Here is a 21,219-nt window from a genome sequence, read left to right on the forward strand (position 1 = left end):
ATCAAGAAATTTCCTTGTAAGAGAAAGCTCTATAATTCTGTAAACCTAGGAAAGTTGGTGAAAGCCAGAACTACTGATTATCTCCTGACTTAGTGCTGAAGCTTTAGAGTAGTCTAGGAGCTAAATTGGTACTTAAGACATACATACAGGTCAGAATTCAAAAAGACCTGTTAACTCTTCAGAGCCACACAAAGCAAGCTTGCTATAAAGGCCGTCAGGATAAACACAACAGTCCTGGGTTTTGTGCCACTTACTCTAAGCAAAATGCAATTGCAGCAATAAAAGAACAACTGCGAGAGCATGATTAGAAGCAAGCCCAGGTAATAAAGGGTCATATCAAATGAAAAGTTGACCTTCACTTTGTTGCATCTGAATTTTTGAAAAGGAAAAAATTGCAATGCTTTTCAAAAGAAAATGTAATGTAATCTAACCCACATGCTCTCCTAAATCAAAGGTCAATAATATTAATTGTACCTTTTTTCATTGCCACCCAAAACCTGAATATACTGGATCTACTGAAGCATCTAATTCCAGCTAGAATCAGGAACAGCAGAAGCCAAGTTTGGATGAAAATTTATCTTCTGGAAGCCACCAGATACTGGTTTCTTGCAATATTAACAAAATACCTATAGGTAGAAGAAACTTTTCATTCAGTGCAGCAATAAAGAGTTTCAATTAAGATTAATTCCAGGAAAAAAACAATAAACAAGCAAACCTCTGCTCAGCATAAGAAGCAATGGCCTTCATAACAGAGCAAAAAGTCTCAGACTTTTCTCTCTTTTCAAAGAAATAAAGTTCTGTAAATGCTGAGCACATCAGTAATATGAACCCTCTCAATGCTCTGACTGACTTGGCCTCACTATTGGTAGGGAGCTGGAACAAAGGAAGGACTCAACACAAACCTGAAATGCAGTAGCCCATTTCCAGGCTCTAATCTTGGTACCAAAAAAACCCACTGGTAAGTATTTAGCTCATCCACTTTCACAGTGGACAAGCAACAGCTATTCCACAGTCCATAAACCCCTAAAAAGACAAGAGAGGGAAACTACCCATCCGCATTGCTGAGCACAGGCACAAATCAAGGGAGAGTAATGAGGTCTGACTACATGTCTCGGGCATCATTTATCGAGCCAGATACAAGTCAGAAGGACGTGATTTCTCTGGTAATGGGTTTACTGTACCTAGGATCTGCTCTTCAGTCAAGCAGAGCACTGTCCAGATTCCCTGAAGACTTAAACCTAGACATTTCATGATCTGAAGGCAGGGCCTGTGCTTTCTTTGTTGTTCTCCATCCTAATAACACAGCTGGTTCTATGTACCTGGTGATAAAAAAGAAACTGGCAAACCTGTGGATGTTATACAGAGGAAAAGGCATTAGCATTTCCAGCTTGCTTCTGTTCCCTAGAAACACAGGTTTCCTACTGCCATTGCTTGGCAGAACACAGGAAACTTCTTCTAATGAAGCGACTAATGATGAGTCAACAATATTTGTTGTCTGAGAACAGGATGAGAACAGAGACAGAATCTCAGACCAATCCCACAAGAAGCAGAAATGGTTTGTGTAGACAAAGAAGAAATAAGTATTATGTTTTGCTGGGTTTTTTCTTGCACTAATCCATACTGTTGCCCAGGAAATAAAACTCCAGCTGTCCATTTTTATCCCTTGGGTTTAATGAACAACACATATGAACTAAAAGTTTTCAGCATCACTCCACTGAAGCAAGAGGACATGACCCATTGCTCACAGGTTTCTGTTCCTGTTCCAAAACTGTGATGCTGCAGGAAGTTTCCTCAGCTAGTTTCCAGACGGTTATTCCTTTAGCTGCAACTGCTTTAGGAAAGTCTGAGACCATAAACATTTTTTCTATTTTTTTTTTTTTTTTTCAGGAGTACTAACTAGAAGTGGTGAGAAGATACTAGAGTCTGTCCATGTGAGACCTGTGTCCAGGTCTATCTAAGGTTTTGGCACTTCATTATGACTCTTGAGGTTTTGAAATATCAGCCTCAAACTGCTGCTGTATGGTTCAGTCCGTACAGAAAGTCATCACAAAATAAACTACAAAGAGATATGGAAAGAGTTTCAACATCTAAAAAATAAATAGCTGGCCTTTTTTATTTTAACCATCATGGTCTGAGAACATTTGCTGCAAATAATAAAAGTGAAGTCACCGTCCTGCATAGTTTAGACTATGTACACAACCTGCTTAGACATGACTTCAGAGCATATCAGGAACAGGATAAGGGCTGTTTCATGATAGGCATGTTTTGAATTCATGTAAATTAACTTTTTAAAAAAAAAAAATAAAAAATGTGTCATCCTACATCTGTATTTGAATCCACAAATGGTTCCTGATAGAATCAGATTAAGTAATCTAACAAAATGGTCTTTGGCACTGGTAGCAGCAAGGCAGCAGCAATTGTATGTCAGGTGAAAAAGCTGGCAAGCTTCAAGTTAACACTCAGCTACCTGATCACATTATCTTTTTCAGTAGCAAGAAATGTCAAGTCAGCAGGAATTTTTCTACCCAAAGTACACAGATGGTAAGGGAACCTCTGCCTTTTAATTCATTACTTGATATACTTGATGCAACCCTTATGTTCACAATCTGTAGCTACACTGAGAAACATAAGTGATCCAAAACCTCCAAGGACCTTAATCATCACAGAACGTGCAGGAGGAACTTGTAGACAACAGCAGAAGTAATCTAAATCTGCTGACGCTTTCAGAGACAAATAGCTCGGTATAAAGTCCAGCTGGAGGTGGCTTCCCTTCCTCTTGGTCTCTGAACACTGATGTCAGGACATCCTAACTTACGCCCTCTGGGATTTATCAACTGCAGGGCAGTTGATAAATCCTGTGGATAACTGCATGGAGCACATTAGTAAGTAAGGGGTGGTGTTCTCTCCTGAGAGAAGCACAGAGCAGTCATCATAGGGAGAAATGCTCCCCCAGCAACAACCCGTGTAGCTCTTCGCAATGTTTTTACTACCAAGCAGCAACCATGGATTTTTAATGGAAATAGTTACCCTCTCCAAAATTACAAACCCTATAAATATCTACAAGAAATAATTCATCAGCACTGTTAAAGCTTTTTTTGTTTCTCTACCAGAAAGTTATTTTCTCATAAATTTTTGGAAAAATGCTAACAAATCATTCCTACTCCTGCCAAGAGAGGACAACCAAAAAGTTTTCCTTGAGCAGAACTTGCGTAACACCCTACATATTATCTTTAATGCCATTCCTGGAATAAAGTTAAAGTTTTTTATTTAATGGACTTAACCAAATACTAGATGGGAGCCATGCAGTAACAACATCTTCCTCATTTCCCGATGGTTTTAGCTGCATCAGTCTGCAGGGAAAGTTTCAGAAAAATAAATGTCCCTGCTCAATTTGCAGCTCTGCAGAGCCAATCTCAAATGAAAAAGTATTTCTAATGCAAGGCCAGGGAAGAGGATGCAAAACCAGCTCAGTACTGTAGCTGCAGGGAAGAAGAAATGCTGGTAATAATGGAAAGACATCATCAGCATTATGATAAAATGTTTGTAATTACTTCACTGGCAATTTTTCTAAATGAGTTGGCTTAGAGACAAGTCTCTTGCACTGATTACTAAATTATTTTCTTCACAAAGGTCTAAGTGGCTCTGTTTTCCAGATGAATAGCCTGAAGCCACTTGGTTCAGAGTTTTAGTCCCCTGAGATTCACCTTGGACAGTAAAGAAATGAGACAGGTGAACACTAAACTATTCTGTGTATGGCTGATGACAACACTTCAGGTAAAGTACTTTTCAATGTAAAATAAAGGCAAAGGTGAACTGGAGCTAGTTAAAAGTTACAAGGAGTCAGAAGCAGTATTTGCTAGCAAAGCGTTTTAAACCAAGTAACCCTTCCTAAAAAGAGAGTCTTGGGTTCACCTCATCTCACCTCATCTGGGAGAGCTGCCTTGCCAGACACATTAAGGGTAGAGGGCTGGCACTGGCACTTTCCTAATCCAGCCAACCCAACCCCTGCCAGACTTCTGGACTGACTTCTCCCCGGCTCCTGCCCCCAAGAAGCAGCATTTTTTTTTTTTAAATCTGAACATATGGTAATATATTTGCCCTTCATTTACTGACCAACACTTACTTTTTTGTTGAAAGAGAGCACCTGTGCTCAGGGAAGGAAGCTCTTTGCAGCCGCCTGCACATCTGGTGCTGCTGGTGAGGATGAAGCAGGGAGAGGCTGTCAGGGAGCAGGGCGGGTATCTCACTCTCACGCGGTACGACCTAAACGCAGGTTTCCATCAGCCTTTGGAAAAGGTGCCGGGCAGCACAGCAGAAAACAGCAAAGTTCAGCCTCTTTGGTAGCTGCTCCAAAGAGGATTTGAGGCCAGGGTGTGGTGATAGGCCAGAAAAGTTTGCTCCGTCCGTGACTCGGGGTCTCACTAGCATGCCTTCAGTGGGCTCTTTTCGAAGCACTTTGCACTTATGGATGGCACAAAGCTGAACTGTTCACCAGAGAGGGAATTCAAATATTCTACGGAGTCCTTTCAGGGAAGAGAGAGAGAGGGAGAAGAAAGCATTAAAAATTATATTCGTCCTTGAAATTTAACTCTATCTGTGGCTTCTACACAGTACATTTCAAACAGCCCCATTAAATTAGTCCATTAGATAAAATTCTATTTACTGGATGACTTGATCAACTGCATCTTACTCAGAATTTGTTGAGGATTTAGCATTTTATCATCAAACATATTACTGAATAATTCAAACCTCACAACACCAAGGAAAACTTGCCCACAATTAACAACTTCAAATATGAGCAACTTTCATTATGGAAACACCAGAAAGAGCTCAGACCACTCTCCACTTTACTTGTTTATTTAGTCTGGTTTACATCTGCATTTCTTCTTTGTGTTCAACTGACGTAACCTCACGCTTGTTTGAATTGCCCCTTTGCAAACACAGCAAACCAGCTCCAGCTAGGAAGCTTTAATCTGTCACCAAAGTTTTTCAGCAATCAGACCTCAATGCATTAACTTTGGTAGTTAAAGTAGCATATCTGAAAAATTAGCTGAAGGGAATATAACAGCATATTTCTGTGCAACAGGAAGGATTTCTGCCTTCTGCAATCACCAGTGGACTATCAAAGCCAGCATAGCCTGACACATGACGTTGCAGCATCCTGGGCTCAAAAAGTAAGTAAACTGAGTCACTCACAAATAGAAACAAATACAAAGGTCATTAAAAAGCTAGCAAATCTCACAAAATTAAATAAATACATTAATTAATTAAAGCATCTATGAAACAGCCGAGTTGAATTTTGCTATAGTAGTATCATAAGTCTTTGGAAACTGCCCTTCAGCAATCCAACCAAAAATTAACATGTTTCCATCACCACTTTCTCCCTGGTTATGTCTACAACATCATCAGACATACATCTGAAATATCAGAAAGAAATGAAAAACAGGATGGAGGTATTGAAGAAAATGAAATAGTAGTATCTAGCTTTCATCCTGTTATTCTAATTGATGAATATGAAGCTCATTTATCCAAGATAGTGAATAGTATCCTCTTGCAAGTGTGAATTGTAGCCACGAGCCACTGTATCGTGGAATACAGTGCGGCTGACAAGGGGAGTCAGTCCAGCACAGGGTCCAGGCCATGGGAGAGCTCAATAGTTTGAGGAGCTGAAATAGCTCTTGCTCTGAAACATCACTGCTGCACAGCCTAAGAAAATAAAATGACAAAACTCAAAAGTGCACCCTATCCACTCACACAGACCCCAGAGCATCAAAGCAGCACCAGCCAAGGCTCATTCTGCCAGAGGATGTACAGGCATCCAAGAAAGATTAATATCTCTGCCCAAGAGTTTCCTGTGGATATCTAACACAATACAGAAGTGCTAATGAGTGGGAAGGAGGCGAAGAAGCAGCAGCAGTACAAGGAAGACTATTAGCAGCCACATGTTAGTTGCAGCACACAGTGTCTGTGCCATCAAAGCAGCCTCAAAGCAGGATCAGCACAGAGGCAAGAGCATAGTGGAGGCACTGACACCTATAAGCATGAAAACAAGGGAAAATTGTTGAACATGACTGATCTCAGCTAAACCACAGACCTATATCAGCATACCAAGTACCAAACCATCTGTGCTCTTGGAAGAAGGGAAAAAGCCAAGCACGAGGCACAGGAGACTTGCACATCGTGTTCTTGTAAAAGAGGATCCTGGGGTGGAATAGCCATTGCGTGTTCTGGGTTCTGCATCACTGCCTGTTTCTAAGTACCACAAAACCTCTGTCTTTGAAAAGACTTTTTTCCAACAAAACTGACTTTGAACTAGCAACTCTCCTTTATAAGACCACCCTACAAATATTATGTCATTTTTACCGCATACAGATCACAAATCCCAGCGAAGACTTTGCTGTGCTACTAGTTTGAGGCCAAAGACGCTCACCTTGGTGACCACCTCGGCATGCAATAGCTACCAAAATCAGCCTGTAAACGGAGAACAGACCGTGACAGCTGCTTAGAGGCTGAGTGATAAGCCCTCAGCCTTAAGCACCAGCACTGCACAATGGCTCCTCTTATATGTTTTATAAAATGACCCTTCAGAAATGCCATTTCCAAAGTGACTAGTCTTGCTGGTGACACAAGCTAGAGGAACCAGAGAATTTACAGTGATTAGAACAGATGAGATTTACGGACTAACAGGACAGCTGCTGCAGTGAAGCAAGGAACAAAATGTAATGAGGCCAAAAAAAATTAAATACATGCTATATTCCAGCCTAAACAGCAGTGTGCAAATAGACAGGAAATACAATTTAAAACAATTCACAAAATGGTTAGTAACATTGTAAAGGAAAAACAGAAAATATCTTGCAGCTCTTACAGTTTTCATAATACAGAGTAAAAATCAATGGAAGACTGTAAGGCAAGTTAAGAGGCACTGTTGAAACAGGTGTATGAAAGACACAAGGAGCCTTTCAATTTCAGGAGAACTTGTTGATACACTGAAAAACATGAGACACTGTCAAACAGATTTCCAGAAGCTTCAAATCCAGTCCCGAAAGACTTCATAGATTTCAGGTCATTTGGGCTACATTAACATTTTTGCAAAATGAAACCCACAGTTACATTAAATCATCCTAAAGTCTGTAGGATCTAATTGCCTTTAGGTATGTGACAGACAAATGTGATAGGAAATGGTGTCCCAAAATGAAAAGATGTAGCAAGGAATAGAACAGGAGTCAGAAGCCAAGAGTTTGACCTCTTCAAGCTTTGTCGCTATTACTCATAGCTGAACCACACTGAAGAAAATGCTGCGTCAAAGGATATACTGATTACCACAACAATATTGCTGGGGGGAATATTGTGAAAGATTTCAATGCAAATGATTTCTTTACAGATAGGAACATACCTAAGACCGTAAAAATGTTCTCTATGCAGGCTTATACTTCTACTCTGAAAACATTTACATGCATGTTTAACTTTATATGTGTTGACTAACTAAAATAACTGTGATAATCATGTGTTTCGATTTAACATGTTAAGCACTATAAAAACCAAGTAGATTAGCATGTTAATATGTTTTTATCGCTCCTTAGCTCACTATATATTTTTTGCAATTGTATTCAGGATAACGTGAAGAACTGTGACTCCCAGAAAATGAAGTGACGATGGAAGATTTTAAAATACTATCACAAGTAGCAATATTTTTTCTAAACTATGCCTTTTGCTTGAGAGCACTCTTTTAAAATATTCTCTGTATATACAACATTAAAAAATATTTCCTCAAACACTGCAACTTATTAGCTGGATTCCTGACTAGTTTCTTAATTGGGCTCAGAAGTAAAATTATCAATCAGATGTTAGCAGTTTTGCCATTCAACATTTTATCTATTTTGAAAGCTTAAACAAATTATATAAATATTTAAATTAAATACAATCTGCGTTTGCTTAGTGATTTTAATTAAGAGTTAAGTTGCTGTTCACCTGAAATGTGTAGAATTTTAAAGCCAGTGCAGCAGCAGGATAATGTCAGGGCATTTAAGATTCTGTACCATTATTAATACATTTTTCAGTGTACTGCAGGCCAAGCTTAACACTGTAGTTGAGCTGCTACACAACTACCTTGAACAATCTTTAAGAAAACCTGAAAAACTACCAAAAAAAAAGAGTTCAAAAACTTAACTCAATTTTAAACTGCTGTGACTGAGACACAGAACAGGGTTTTACTCAGGGTATTTTTGCCATTTTTATTTCCACTTTAAGCCCAGTTTCTCCAGACCTTCTTTTCACAGGAAAAGCTCTGGGCCTATGATGTTGAGCACACTAGATTTTTTCTGCATCTGACAAAGGAGCCTCACAGAGATTTATATGGCTTTAGGAAGAAAAGCTGACTTCACAACTATTCCTTTAAAACAAGCCAGTTACAATTCTGTTTAAGACAAATACGCATTCCTTGCATGAGGGTACGATATCTGAATCATACCCGTGGACTCTGCTGGTACTAAGTAAACCCAAGAAGACTGAAGAGTAGCCTGTTCCCCTCAGTTCATGTACCCAACACATTGAAGCCACACTGAGGATGCCCATTTCAGAGCACCCTCCTCAAGTAATGTGTGCATGCAGAAGGCAGAAATGTCTGTGGTTACTTCACTGGAGGGCACAGAGAGCTACAGGTTGTGTCTGGGAAACATAGCCTGATGAGACAAGCAATGAAGGTGTGCAGCTCTCCACATGGCAAAAGGTGACACTGTAGAATGACATGGTCAAACCAAATGTGCCCTGGGCAGCTCCTGGGTGTTACTGGGTACAGCAAAAACAGGCACCTGCTTCCTCTGCAGGAAGGGGGGACCTTATCCCTGGTATTTCCAACCCCACCTTAACAGTTGGAGAACAGGTTTTCCACAACAAACATCTCTGAGAAGAAAAAAAATACGTAAAAGATGCAAGACACTGGATAGCAGCAAATTAGATGCCTGCAGTCCAGGACTGAGAACAAAACCATTACAGGTATTTAATTAGAGAACTAGCTATTAAAGTAGACTGCAGTTGCTTAATAATACTTTGTCACTGAAACAATGTAATTAACTGTTGGACAGAAATGGGAACAGTACAGTGGTTACGGATCTTGGAAAGAAGTAACTAGAGAAGATTGAACTGCAGAGGTTATATATCAGATTCAACTACAAGTCTTTTTCTCAGTCTACACACAATTAAAAGTCTTAGTTATATTTGTTTTAGTCTTTGGAAGTATGTCTGTGTATACTGCAGTTGCATTTTCACCGCAATATAGACACTGTACTGGACAACTTTTTCTCTGTATGGTTCTTGGTTTGAGAGAGAGACAGAGGTGTGGGGGATGGGCTATGTCTGACCCTTACCCTAGAACTTCTTAAATGGGATTGAGCTGGAAACAGCACATAGAACCCAAAAAAAAACCAGAACAAAAGGCTATTTAAACCGAGTTTCAGTAATACTGAGTACTGCTATCTAAAGCAAAGGAAAACTATTATTTTACAGAAAATGGCTTCCAGTTTTCCCTTGAATGGCTTCATGGCATGCAAGGCAATAGTGAGAAAACAGTAGGAAGATAGCTGTGTATTTCCAGAAGCCTGGTTTAAAACCTCTAATTCATAACCAATTGCACAACTGGTGATCTAGAAAAAAAGCAGCCCACCACAAAAATCCAACCCAACGCCCCACAACAGTGCAATTCCCACACACATTTTCACAGAGTGCAGAAGATTAACTCTCATTTTGATCTTTTGGTGAGACAGAGCATAAATTTGACACAGAACTGCATTTTCTCCAGTGGACACTGAGAAACTCAGAGTAGCACAGATCAAGAGAGTGTTTTCAATGTGCCACCCGTTTACCTTCAATCTGTTATATTGATTCAACTGGTGACATCTTAAATCCCAAGATCACAGAATGTTAGGGATTGGAAGGGACCTCGATAGATCATCTAGTCTAATCCCCCTGCCGGAGCAGGAAGATATGAGCACATCACTATTTTCTAATTAAAAAGTCAGCACGGGCAATTTGTGATGTGTAGATTTTTATAAAATGAAAATAGAATAGAGCAAAGCAGAGTGAATAATTAGGTGTTTTCACAGCCAGAAAGAGCAGGCAATAATATTCTCCACCACACTTGGATTTTCATCCTGTGGAAGTTGGACCTGGGCTGAAATCAATCTCGGTGTAAAGTGGCAGGTTCTCTGCCACCAAGGTAGGGTACAGCAAACACATTAAACTCACATGAATTCTACACAGCAGCATCAGCTTCCCCCTTCACCTCCAAAGCAAGGCATGTGAAACCAAGCTTGGGCATTTGAAGAGCAGAAAACTATAGAGGGAACACTATATAAAGCATAGAAATTTGCCCTAGGAGCCACTGACTGCAGCCAAAACATTCTCATTTAAGTAACTGTTGTTAGCCCTAACAATTCTAGTTACCTGTTGTGTCCAGTTCTGGGCCCCTCAGTTCAAGAAGGACAGGGAACTGCTGGAGAGAGTCCAGCACAGGGCAACAAAGAAGATTAAGGGAGTGGAGCATCTTCCTTATGAGGAAAGGCTGAGGGAGCTGGGGCTCTTTAGTTTGGAGGTGACTGAGGGGTGACCTCATTAGTGGTTATCAATATGTAAAGGGTGAGTGTCACAAGGATGGAGCCAGGCTCTTCTCGGTGACAGCAAATTACAGGACAAGGGGTAATGGGTTCAAACTGGAACACAGGAGGTTCCACTTAAATATGAGAAGAAAATTCTTCACAGTGAGGGTGACAGAGCCTGGACCAGGCTGCCCAGGGAGGTTGTGGAGTCTCCTACTCTGGAGACATTCAAAACCTGTCTGGACTCCTTCCTGTGTAACCTCATCTGGGTGTTCCTGCTCCGGCAAGGGGATTGGACTGGATGAGCTTTCAACGTCCCTTCTAACCCCTGACATTCTGTGATTCTGTGAAGAAAAAGGCTGATTCTGATTGACTGGTAAGAGTTACCACTGTTTGTGTCATTACAGTAACTTCAACTGGTTTTATGCTGATAGTACACCATGGTTAGCAACTGTACTTTTCCCTAATTTTTATGTTTCCTATTTGTTAGTTGATTATTTTTACCTGCGATTTCTGTCAAACTGCTTTTGGATCTAAGCTGAATTTCAATTATCAATACAGAAAGAGAGTATTTTAGTAGGTGCACTGGCTACAAAAAAAAAAAAAACAAACCACATCAAACATGATTTGCATTTAAATGAGAGTCATCATATGAAGAAAATTATCTCCATAGTTAGTGATTTGAGAGTATTGTTGCTACTCATAACACAATCAAAGGGCTAGAAGAGACCTCATCTCACCTACATCTTTGCCTAAGAAAGGACTGATGATAGCTGCTCTTCTGAACTAAAATGGGTTGCAATTAAGCATAATTTCACGTGTTTAGCCAGAGAATTCCTGGGTTGTAGCCTTCTTTAGATGTTAATAGAAAAAGTCTGATGCTTAAATATTTGTTTTATGTAAAATTAAGGTATTATGAGTTTGAATCTTCATACAGAAATCATGAGATTACATTTTAATTCTGAAAGGGATTATTTCAAATATTTTGATTTCAGATAGAAACAGCAGGTTTAAACTAAAAAGAAAAAACACACCCAGTAGATAGAACTGATTTGAAGGATGCTTTCAACAAGAATGAGCACAGGGCAGATGCTTTCAACAAGAATGAGCACAGGGCAGATCTATAATAAAATCTTAATCCTCAATAACACCAAAGCAGATGGGGCAGGAAATGTAGTTCAGCACCCCCACACAATTAATTCACAGGAGCCAAGGCATCTTATCCAAAATAGGAGACAATGCCTGGGCTGAGCAGGACACTGGGCACATCTCAGCTCATCACCAGGCTGAAACACCCACTCTTACAGTTTCTGTTTTTCATTGGATCCCTCTGACCCACTTACCAAACTTTGCACATGCTACTGATCCTAGTGATTTTGCCACATCTGTTTTGCTCAGCATCACAGACATGACCCATGCTGGTCTCAGGAGGGTCCAGATGCTCAGCAAGGCTCATTCCCACACACTGGGATGTCACCCCTCTGGCTGGCAGTGAAGCCCCTAGGTCAGGAGATGCAAGGCAGCCCAGGAGAGAGCTCCTCACCGCCCCTTTTGTTGGAAGTATACGAGAAATAAAGATAACAGACGTTACTCAACATTTTTAGAATAGTTAACAAGACATGAGCCTGAAAGCAGGAACAAAATGACACCATAAGTTAACCAAACAAGGAAACACCAAGATAAGTATGAAGGGAACAAGGTCTTGGATAAAGCCAAAGAGAGAATCACTTGAATAAATACACCCTCAGGCAGGGAAATCCCCCTGCCAACAAAAGCCCCTTCCCCACTGGATAGAGCGGTGAAGAGAGGATGCTCTAACTTGAAGTCAAGTTGGAAATTGTAGGAGCAAACAGGGAGGAGGCTGATCAAGCGTAACCATACAAAGTACTGATTACTGTTTTGCACATGTTAGTTAAGACATTCTAGCTTTGTGGAGTCACCACCTAGCACCCATCTCTGCACAGACATAAACAATTATCTTCACTCTGTGTGTTATTCAGTTCTTCACATACTGAGTGAAGATCCCAATTTTGGGACAACACATCCAGCAAAACACCCACCCTGCTCAGATCTGAGTGTGCAAACCGTTCCACAAACCTGCAACAAAGATGGTCTGTGAGCTCACCTCACAGCTACAGCTATGGAGCAGTTAGCTGCCATCCTGCAAGGTCTGGCTTAAGCTTCAAGCTTTAGTCAAACAGGGAAGCCCTTCAAGATCTCTCTTGGCTTTAAGATCTCTTAAAGCAAGCATGGCTCACTAGGGTTTTTGGTGCCAGGATTTATACTTACTTTGTGTTATCACGAATGGGTGCCAAAAGGGAAGAGAAAGGAACTCATGTCCATTAGTCATACTTTATTTTTTCAGGATCTTCCCAGAAGTCATCGCCCAGACTGTTCTGATGCATCTTTGCAGTCCTCATCCAAGTGTCTGAAAGCCCTCACTGCAGCCCTGGGATATCTAAAGCTTTTAATCCTGGGTGACAGCAGCAGAGGCAGCAAAAAGAGAGCTGAACCTCCAAACAGTATCACTGGAAAGAACAAATTTCGTGTTAATTTGTTCTTTTCTTCACAGAATGGCATGCGCTGTCCAAGCTGCAGACATAAGGTACTGATTCTGAATATATGCAAAACAAAGGAAGTAGTATTTCTATCAGCAGGAAACATTTGGGTCAAATTTTAGACAACAGTTAAGGAATGATGATGTGTACTTACCCCAAGAATTCATAGTCAGAAGTCTAATTTTGTCAACGTCTAAAAGTTACTGAGCCATTTCTACTAAAATGGATGTGCTTATTTCTGTTCCTCTGGGTGGGACTCACCAAAATAATTGGCTGAGTACTCACAGAGGGGTGAAGAAACACACACCAGGGCCTCCATTACAGGCACTGCCTACACAAAATGCTTATTTAATGTTTAAAGACTGTGAGGCTACACATTGCACAGCTAGCTTTAAGGTCTATCCTACCCAAGACAGGAAAAGTATGGCTTATTTCATTGAATTATTGGTCTTTCAAGACAGTCTCAGAGAAAGATCTTTAAGAACACTAAGCAATAATTCATAATATCTGAGTCACTAGGCTGACTTGGTTTTGGATGCTAAGGGATTCCCTGTGGATTTTCCCATTTATTAACTTTTTTCTTCAGATTAGAACATTATTTTTGAAATTACAGTTGTGAAATATTTATCTTGTGAGGGTTTTCCCCTTTAATGCAGGGTTCCAAAATGATTTAAACTGAAAATTATGAAGCCTTAAAACTTGAGTTTCCTCTGGCAAATACTGTTACTGCAAGGTCAGTACCAATGAATAATATTTAAAACTCATGGAAATATATTTCTTGTGGGACAGCAAAAAAGCTGCAGTCCCTAATGACCCATGCTACTGGACTGAGAAATAAGCAGCTGCAACTTTCAGCAAAGTTTTGAACATCACCTATTCAAGAATTAAAAACTCTCCTAAACTCATTATGTACAAGACGTAGAGTGAGAGCACAATGGGCATCTCTATTCCCTGAAATGTATCATTACCTTCAATATGATTTCTTTATATAAAACTCTGCTTTCTGTGTTTTAAGATTCCCAAAATCCTTTTACATGAATTGCATGTAATTGGGATAAATGTTATAAAAAACATCAGAGAACTCATTTACCTTTCCCAATGAATATCTTTGCAGGCACATAGCATCCGCTCTGCAGCAGCAGCCACTCAAACGCCGTGTTTGAACATCCACAATCCAGCCATCACCCCAGTCCCTGCACCAGCATTCACTCCAAAATATAATGTTTATTTAAAGGTTTTGCATGGCTACACCATTTCGCACAGATAAGCTGTACTGCAGAGAAAACAGGCAGGGACTGGGGAAAAGGCCTGGCCCCACAAGACGTCTACCATGGCACAACAAACCCTGCGTGCTTGGCTGGTTCATTGGTGCAAAAAGAGATTTAGAAGCAGCCTTAAGAGCCATACCACGTAGGAGCTGCCTAATGCTTGAATTTTACGTCTGGATTTGCTAATGTTATAAATGTCCACATCATTATGAGTCTCACAAAACTCATACTCCGTAATCGAACAACCAAGTGAATATTTCAGCTTTTGTAATATTAGGAGCAGGTGGAGGAGGTTATTCCCCAAGGCTGAGAATCAACAACTGAAAATAATATGAACCTAAAATGAATAAAACTTACAGAAGTAGTTAAGCAAAACACTAAAAATCCCTCAATGTAGAGGTGCTGAGTCATGGTTTTGAGCATGTACCAAGGCTGCACTGCTCATAAAACAGAGCTCTTTAAAAAAGATCTTTCATAACTCTTCTGAAAATAATTTGTATTTTAATTCACTTGATAAAATTCCCACTATGGAAAATAGATAATCACACATTCAATGTTACACTGCATTATGACCAAGCTGGTCCTACCTAATGCCTGATCAGAATCTCTAAGGGACACCAGTTATTATACAAGCAGATGAATTTAACACAAATATTATTTACTTTCATAATACATTTAAAATATGTATTTACTTGTACGTGATGAAACTTTTTAATTTTTTTTGCTTGGAGATAAAAGGGATAGGACGCCTAGAGTTAAAATGAATTTTGTAATTGGACTTAATGAACCTTGTCAAACCTCTTGATGCAGCTTTCTCCCTTTCAGAGATCACTCAGTCCCTACCTAAAGAATGAAGCTGCATTAGCACTTAAACGCCTTCCTTTGGGTGGTAGGGGGCTACGCACACTGAGCCTTAACTTCAGCCAGAGGCAAAATATTTTTCTTTTCAAAATTAAGAATCAACACATTAGCCAGATAGAATTACTTTACATCACATTAGGTCATGTAAATAAATTATTTACATTATTTCAGTTGTGCGGGAAAGCACTTAAGAGGAAAAAAACACACACACACAAAAACCACTGCCAGTTGTTGGCAGATTAAAACCGATAGCAAAAACTAAGTTCTAGAAGTATTTTTTTCCTTAAAGTTTCCCCTTGAAAAGAAATTGTTCTTTTGGATTTTCAGAAAGAGATGACATTTTGACTAGTCTGCTGTGACCAAGGTTATGAAAGATGCCTTGAAACTGGCAGTACATTTATGCTATTCACACTGCCAGGAAAGCTGTTACTGGATTCTTTTTTTTTTTAATGCAAACGTTACTGTAGTGAAGAAATATTTTGTTTGATTCAAGCAGAAGGCAGTTTCAGACCACAGCAAAAGTTGTGTACACCAATGTCAGGGAAGGCAAAGAGGACAGCGAGGGTGCCTTGCTCTGTCATCCATGCTCTTCTTGGTTCTGTCTCCCCTCCAGGCTGTAATGCGTCCCTAAGCACCAGAGCGGGACTCCCATAATAGCTCCAAATATTCTTAACAATAAGGCAGATGTGGTTTCCTAGTTTCATAAGCCTTTTGGAAACGTTTTCTTCCTCTTAATGTCAACGTTTTCCCCTTATATACATCTCTTCCTTTTGCCTCAAGGAGGCTTTTATAGCCACTGCGTCTCATATTATGGATCTGAAATGCATACTACAACATTGCAATGAATTATTCCCATCAGCCCCGTATTACACACTAAGGAATTCAGATTGCTATCATCATCAGTGGCTCCAAAATTAATGAATGTATTTTCTGAGCAACCCTCAGTTCAATTTCAGCACCATACACCAACCTTGAAATAGGGAAAACCACGGCTTCAATCCAGAAAACAGGGTACTACACATCGATTTACAGAAACACTCTTAATCTGAGGTTCAGTAACCACTTGCTCTCATGCCTCTGAGGTATAAAGGCTTCTTTCATTGAAAAGTCATTTTCAATTTTGTCATATTCCTATTGTTTTAACAAAAGGCTCCCCAAAGAAATATTTAATTACATCCCTAGCCCTAAAAGCCCCTTGCTGCTTTGTTGGAATAAAAATTTCCTAGATGTTAAAAAGGAACATATTTCCAAAGGAAAATAATGGCAAGAATAAAACTTTAGTCATGATGAAAACTAGAACTTCATTTAATATTTTAAAGACTTCATTAACAAAATTCTCTGTGGGTATCTACAAATGTTAAATTAAGATTAAGACCTTAAACAGTTTGTCAGACAGATGAGCACATCAAAGCATTTCAAAAAGGAAGCACCTGAGACTTAAAAAGCTGTCAGAGAGTAGAAGTGAGAAGAAATAAAGGCTAATGAAGTAACTGCAATGCCTGAAGAAAAGTCTAGAATAGGTTTTCCTTTATATTATCATCCTCTGACCTTAAAAGGACTAAAAATGAGACTGACTTCACTTCATGAGGCTGAATTAACTTCATAACATTTGATATTTTATTACACAGAGGTGCAGATTTATATAAATCCTGGTTCTACCTTTTTCAATTTCCTCTTCACTCTATACCTGAAGAATGTCTATGCTGTTATTTTGAAACTACTTGTCACAGCGGGAAGTAGAGGAGAACATACTGCACACATTGCTGTAAACGTGCTGAAAAGATCCTGTAGTGCTGGTGCAATCCCTGGGCCAGCCCCAACTGTTTGCCACAGCCCCTGCACATCCAGATTTACAGATATACCCACGCAGGGAGTCACTCCCAAGTGTCGTCCTCTCTAAAGCAACCGGCATCCTATAACAGCCCATGTATGTCTATATATGCATATGTTGGTGGCCATAGCTAGACAGAAATTAATCAAAAAGGTCTTCAGATATGTTGTTGGCAATGGAGCAGACTAAGGCAATAAAGCATCAGATGGGTGCACAGACACACCAAGCAGTATCCCAGAAGAGAGAGGAGACCTTCCTTCTCTGCTGACTCCAGTATAGCCCAAGCTCTCCTGTCTTCACTAGCTAAATCAGACCCCTCAAATGGTGAGGCAGGGAGAAAACAGCCTACTTCACATAAATAAATCTCTATGATAATCCAGAACAAATAAAGCAAACTTTTCTTCATCTGTAACCTAAGCCTCAAAATCAACACAACATCCTCTTGGTGCAATGTCTTCATGCTTCAGACATTAGCTGTGGCAAACAAGTACCTGCTCTGGCATACAGCGTGATACAACTCTCTGCATGCACCTCTCATGACCAGCAAAGGCAAGTATATAAAGAAGTCAAACAAAACAAAAGAAAACAAAAAAAAACCACTACTGTTGACAATAAATAATTTTTTGGAAGAAGGAAGCCAAGTTAGCAACTGACCCCCACTCTAAACAAGCAGAGCCTGCATGAGCTGTGTTGTCATCCTTATATGTGCTCCGTAAGCTCATAAACAAATGCGTGTAAGCTGCTATGATAGTTCCCTTAAGTATGAATATCTGTTTTTGTCTTGTGTAACAAAAGTTAAGTTGGTGGTCTGTGTGCTAATTCTTTCAGAGGAGCAAGGTGGGAACCACTCATGGAAAGGACTAAATCTGCTGTGAACATTGAGATAATCCCTTTGATTTGCCAAAGTCTAGTCTCAATCCTGTCTCAGGGTATTCATTGCTGTTGTAGTCCCCAATACAACCTGAATTTTAAATGTACTTGCTGCGAGAATATTGGAATATGATGTTTTAGTTGCTTCTTTTATTGATAGCAATGCTTTCCAAAATATGATCCTTTTTGATGCATGATTATTTGAAAATCCTGCTCTTTACGATAAAAGCTAGGTCAACAAACCAATACATTTCATTTAGTACAGACTATTTGGAAACACTACTGGAAATGCATGTAAAATTGCTTATTTCTAGAGACACATATTCTACCCACATCTGACTGCAATGGTGACTATGCTGCTGACAGGAAAATTGCCATGGTCAGACCATGAGCTCCATGTAACTATTCCAACATTTATACAGTCCTAAAATTACATCCAGCCTTTGAAGCCAACCACAAGGCTGATGTGGGCCCTGGTGAAAATGAGTTTGACACCCCTGCCCTGGAGCCTCAGCACAGAGGCACAGAGAATGTGGTGGACACTTTCTAAGTCCATTTGATGTGGGAAAAGAAATATTGTGCAAGATGAATACGATCCCTTTGCCACTGATGGGAATTCATTATCACATGGTCATACATGGCAGCTGCACAGCTACTTCCCCATGGCCACATCCCACTGCAAGGGTTTCACAAAGAGATTCATAACTGGTATTAGGGGCATATTGATAGATAAGACACCCCTAAACTCATCTTCCCTCCAGTGGAGCACAGGTAGGGCTCCCAGCTACCATTAAGTATATTTTTCACCTTAACTCTTGGTAAAGCATAAAGCAAACAAACACTATCAGAAGCAAAAATACAATCACAGACCAATGTTGTTGCCAGTTAGAAATTACGTGATAAGCTGCCTGCAAGCTCATTACCACCCAGCTTCCAAAATAAATTAGAAATTTTCAAAGCCAGGAAGATGAATAATCAAGGAAATTCTATAATGTCATTTACTGAAGAAACAGCATTATAAAACAATCTTTGCTGCTGCTGCAGATTGACTTCAGCCACAGAATTTATTAAACACTGATAAACATCAATCATGTTTTTCCTCCCTAAGCAAAGCAAACCTCTTTGTGCTCACCCTATGGCCCTTAGCTGGCTCACTAACATTGTGCTTAGTGCTAAGGATGAAAAGAATAATGGGATTCAAAATACAGTATTGTATCTAAACCTTAATAAAAGGAAAGCCACTGAGTATAAAGCTGGGTAATTACTACTACTCAGAAGAAAATTACTCAGACAGTTCCCCAGTTTAAAGTACTTGGAGAAAAAAATGTTATGCTAGGGTGCTTTTTTATAATTGGACTGTTTGCGAGTGTGTGACCTCTGTAAACAAGAAAATGGGATTCATGCTGGATGCATGCAGCTATTGCTTATTGCATTCAACTGTATATTATTGTATTTTTGTCAATATCTCAATCTTTAATTCAAAATTGTATCTTCTACTGGTAGCCCAAGAAAGATTTTCAGTTATATGAGAGTTATTCTTAGTTTGCAGAGTATCATTGATGTTAATAATAAAGAAATGTCTCTCACAGTACTCTGAAGAAAAAAATTCCTAGTAAGAATTACTAGATAGCAGTAGGCAAATTATTTGTTTGCAAAATATGTGATATTGCAGTTGGGAAGAAGCAATAGGTGAGTAAAACTTGTTAAGAGAAGGTACAGGAATGTCCCCTTGTCTATTTATTGAAGTTGGAGTGATATCAATAGATGTATTTGAATATTGTCTTTGGGGACAGATCTCCATGACTAGGTAATAGTTGTGATCTCTTCCCAAAGGAGCAGAGTATGTTCTTTGCCTGATCGTACCCACCTCAGGGAAGGAGGATCCCAATGCAGCTCTCATGTGAGACTGATTAAGATGTTCTGGCTGTGGGTCACTGGTATAAAAACTGCCAATATGCAGGTGAGGCATTGAAAAAAATCCCAGTCTCAGATTTCCCTAACTCCAAGCAAGGTGTTACAGGGAAAAATTTGATCATAAACCACATGGCAGGGGTGGTTCTATTCTTCTGTGCTCACAGAGCATTTATCACTAACTGCTAGATGTTATTGCAAAAGTTGGCTTTACTGTTATGAGATGTACTGTGGAAAGCTTCTGTTTTAAATGCTGTGACATTTCACCAGTTTACAGGTGTTGGTCCATGACTGACTGTTTCCTAAAGGATCAGTGGGTTTATTTGCTAAAAGGCAGCTGTAGGTTGGGAGACTCTGAAGTCAGCATGATCTTCAGGGTCTCAGCATTTCTTTACTATCACACACTTCAAATAATCATATTTCTTCCCACTTCCAGAGCCAGAGCTGGGAGGTATTTGGTGGTACTTCACAAGCAAGGAAGTGCCATCTTCAGCTGCATAGACCTAGCACCTTGTCTCTTTTTCCTTTTCAGCCTTTCTGCTTTACTCCTTTGGCCACTGTTCTTTCTTCCCAGCCTCCTCTGCCCTACCCAGGAAGGTGAATCAGGCACCCCACTAGATGCGTCTTACAATGTCACAAAGGCAGCCCAAATATTGTTAAGCTCAGTATTTGCCTGTCCCAGGAAATCATCAGCTATCCCAGGAGCCTCTAAAACAGCTCTGACTCTAACCACCTCCTCAGTGATACTACAGGGCTCATGCTTAAGGCTCTCTGATCTCCACACGAGTCCCGTCTGGCCTCCTTGATTTGGTTGGTTGGTTCAAACTACAGCCACCATCAGACATACAAGAATCATTAAGTGGCTTGGAATCAAAGAGTCACAAAGAGTGTTTGGAGCCTTAACAGCTACTGCTGAGAAGCTGAGTGATAGCACCCACGTATTTACAGTTTAATGAAGAAATAGGTCCTCTCAGCGAACTGGAGCCTGCAGGAACTGGTAGAACATGTCAAGTTCCACTGATGGAGACAGGTCACATACAGATGAAGTAAGTGATAAAGTAAATAGCTGTAAAATGTATGCGAGGGCCCCATACACCCACATCTGAAATGTCACTTTGCATATGAAGCAGTTTACAATCTCCCATGATGCCCAAAGAAGCCAAAATGCATGGAAATGTGATTTATTTTAAACCACAACGAAAAGAAGTCTCATAGAACAGAAAATGTTCAGGTTCTTAAGCAAATCTGCTCAAGTATTTGTGTTATTTTCAGGACCCTTTGTGTGCACAGTGGAAAATTAAATCATTTCCAAAGTCACTTTCCATGGCACC

General features: G+C 39.9%; 1 protein-coding gene across 14 annotated transcripts in view; it reads right to left on the minus strand.

Annotated features, from left to right (window-relative positions):
• The window catches only part of HTR2C (5-hydroxytryptamine receptor 2C), a 241,176-nt gene that overhangs the window by 97,648 nt on the left and 122,309 nt on the right, over positions 1 to 21,219 (minus strand). For 10 of the 14 annotated variants that reach the window (XM_065077689.1, XM_021284989.2, XM_065077678.1 and 7 more), the window contains one exon: positions 4,124 to 4,523. The exons of the other annotated variants lie outside the window; for them this stretch is intronic. The gene's annotated coding sequence lies outside the window, so the exon portion shown is untranslated. The remainder of the gene's footprint in view (positions 1 to 4,123; positions 4,524 to 21,219) is intronic. 14 annotated transcript variants of the gene reach the window in all.

The sequence above is a fragment of the Columba livia genome, chromosome 12, assembly GCF_036013475.1.
Source record: "Columba livia isolate bColLiv1 breed racing homer chromosome 12, bColLiv1.pat.W.v2, whole genome shotgun sequence".
NCBI classification, from domain to species: domain Eukaryota; kingdom Metazoa; phylum Chordata; class Aves; order Columbiformes; family Columbidae; genus Columba; species Columba livia.